The sequence below is a fragment of the Festucalex cinctus genome, chromosome 20 (assembly GCF_051991245.1).
Source record: "Festucalex cinctus isolate MCC-2025b chromosome 20, RoL_Fcin_1.0, whole genome shotgun sequence".
Classification (NCBI taxonomy): Eukaryota; Metazoa; Chordata; class Actinopteri; order Syngnathiformes; family Syngnathidae; genus Festucalex; species Festucalex cinctus.
The window spans coordinates 2,550,383-2,553,555 of NC_135430.1; the positions used below are offsets into that span (position 1 = coordinate 2,550,383).

Sequence of the window (3,173 nt, forward strand, 5' to 3'; positions counted from 1 at the left end):
GACCCTCCATCGCCATCATCTTTTCGTTTTCCTTGTCATGTTGTACAGAGTTGTGTTTGCAGCAATTAGAACTTCACGGGAAAGGTTGATGAGAACCATTGGGCCCCGCCGTATTACCACATCAAGATGAGAAATGGGCAGGACTTTCTCACTTGGAAAGACAGTCAAACCTGCAAGCACGAAGACGTGCACTGGTAAGGTTTAAACACACAATTATACGAAATTTATTTCACATCGGAATTAAGCTGTAACATGTAACGGAGCTTCCCTTGTAAGATGGAGAACACGAAAAAAAAAATGAAGTTATAGAGTGTATTAGTGCCTTAAACACAACGTATGACTGGCGCGTTCAGTTGCACGTCTACTTGCGTGTGTCCCCGCGCGTCGGTCGTTTGTGGATATTTTGTCGTACTTTCTGCCATGAAAAGGGCAATCGCTGGAAACTGGTGTTTCCTGCCTAGTTCTCGTGCAATTCACGGCAAAATAGGGCTTGATGGCGAGTTGCTGTTCACGCTACATGTACGCTGCGTATTTCATAATACCGTTGGACCTGGATGTATTGTTAGTCTGTCCGCATGTTTTTTTGGGGTTTTTTTTTCTGTTAAACACATGATTGACCGATCCAAAGTGTTGAAATGGCTTGCTTTCTTTGACGATGCACGAATGTTAGAACAAAGGTGCCGGGATTTTGGGAAAAGTGCTGATTTTGGAAGTGTCAGATTGCCACCTCAAGCCAGTGGTTTATCATAGGGCCATAAATTGGTGCATATTCCGCTATTTTAAGGTATTCTGTCATGTAAATCACAAGGCTGTTGCACAAAAGTAATTAAAGTAGATATTAACATTTATTAATTTGTTGTGTTTCTGTTTCAGATTTGCCACTTCTACCAATCTGGGTGTGTTCCGCGCAGGGAGTGGAAGAACATCAGAACCTCTGAATGGTGGGACGCTGTAATTATGTTTGCATTACTGTTTGTCAAAAATAAAAACATTAAAAAGAATTCATTGAGCATAAGTTTTTATTTGTGTGGGAAAAAACCCAGAACCACAAAAGTGATATGAAAACAAAAGCATTTATTACTTATGCATTTGGCTTATTTGTGTCCACAAGTCTGTTTTGGACTGCCAGGAAGCCCATTTGGAACTCTCTGTCGTGCCTTTGTTCAACCAGCTCATGTGCCACGTGTTGATCTTCCTTGCGCTCCTCGCTTCTGAGGTCAACTTCCTCCTTGTGCTGCTCGCGTCTGAGTTCAAGGTCCTCCTTGTGCAACTGCATTTCTTCTAAGAACATCGCACTCGTGGACTCCCCCTTCTTTTCATCAAATTGGTGCAGGTATTCCAAAAATAGGTGGTCTCGGTCCCGTGTCCGCTAACCTATAGGGATGTAAATGTACAATGAGTGACAGTAAATACTTTTGATGAGCTTCCAGTTACATGACTTTGAACTTATTGGAACTTGACAAAGGGGCAGGAAACTGTTCGAGTGGCGCAGTTTCTGCTTGTGGACGGACCATCCTCGCTTGTACCTTCCTAACACATCGACTTAAACGGTTTCAACAGATTCGTGCAATGAGTAAGAGTACAGTACAATGATTTAGGTAGGGGTAAAACACGGCACTCACGTTAATGTACTTTCATTTTTCATAGTTACAGAACAGAATATGCCACACTACATTGCCAAATATGGTGGCATGCACTTGAAGCTTTTTTAGGCAATACACACTAGTAAAATTGCAGGAATGTAACTTTTTTTTTTTCCCCTTTCTCAATGCACCATTATGAGTGAAATGAAAATTGTATATGTGAGTATGAGGATTTATTATTGTGTATGCCTATGAATTTCATGTACATGCATTAATGACAAATGCACGCATGTGTTAAGGTGCAATTGTTTACACAAGCAGGATTACACATTTTCTTTTAGTACATTCCAGTAAAAGAAAATGTGTAGTAAATTAATACATTCCAGTAATTTTTTTTTTTTTTTTTTTTAATGAAATGAGTCAGTAGATATAAAGAATGGGTAGGACTAGACAAGTTTTTAACTTCTTTCTACTCCTTTGAACATGTAAACTATTATGAATGATTGCAATAAGTTTCTTCTTTCTTTTAAAATGTTAACTGCTACTCATTTGTTTATAATGTCCAATAAACAAACAAACACACTGCCTTATTCAACGAAGCAAAATTAATTGTGAGTGGGGTGTTGCTTTAAAAGTTTTAAATGAAGTTTTTGAAGTTATATAAAATGAAATGAAACATACCAGGACTGTTCAGGGAGGCATCATAACGTAAAGGAGAGCACAGAGAAGGTCCAGCTGTAAGTCACAGTACATAACATTATTTTTCTTACGTTTCAGTTTCCCTAGAACTGTTTATGAGTTGTTTTTTTTGTTTTTTTGTTTTTTTTATGAGTTGTTAGGTGATGAGGCTAACAAGTTAAAACGTTTTAGTTACGTTGAATGCAGAGCTTTGTATTAAGGAAAAAAAACAAAAAAAAAAACGAAGTGGTTGTTTTGCTTTTAACAGTGAATAGTATGCCTAGCTTCCACACGTCCTTTTCACGAAGCTTTTCAATTTCGTCACTGAAAGCAGGGCTATTTCGGCGTTAGCTGCCTACAATACTTTTCGTTTACTAGGTTAATTGATTTAGGAATGATTTCACATTACATGGGCTCGGAGTTGCCCTGGATGCGTGACTTTGCCAAGCTTAAGCTAACATGCTACGCTAACAGTTTAATGCTAGCGCGGTGTAAAAGCCACGTTGCGACCAAGCATCGACCTAAATAAATATATATACAAAGATGTGCATGAGGCAATTCTGTCTTACCTTCGTGTGTTAGCAAGGCTGTTGGCAATGAATCCTCGCACACTGCCGTGTCCTTGCACATTGCTTCCAGCAGGGTGATTGCAGAGTCCTCCTTTGTACTATTGGTGGTACAACCCATCCGGTGGCCGAGAATGTCGTCCAGTCTTTCATACATTTATTAATTTTGCGGTCATTTCCACTGTGGTTGTTGTGGTCCTTGAGTTTCCTTTAGTCCTGTTGGAGTTTATTTAGTTTTTCCCTCACCTGCTTTTGTGTGTGTAATGTTAACTCTGCTAGCTTCGCGGTTATTATCGTTTCTTGTTGGACTTTCGAAGTGCCGTTGGGTCTCCTCGTCCCATGTTTG

At 39.6% G+C, this 3,173-nt stretch overlaps 1 long non-coding RNA gene across 1 annotated transcript; it reads right to left on the minus strand.

Annotated features, from left to right (window-relative positions):
* Positions 1–1,298: 1,298 nt before the first annotated feature.
* LOC144009537 (uncharacterized) lies at positions 1,299–2,901 on the minus strand. The gene is made up of 3 exons (XR_013280957.1): positions 2,831–2,901; positions 2,265–2,318; positions 1,299–1,374 (listed from the first exon to the last, which is right to left on the minus strand). It is a non-coding gene; the product is annotated as an uncharacterized LOC144009537 (long non-coding RNA).
* Between the last annotated feature and the right edge of the window lie 272 nt (positions 2,902–3,173).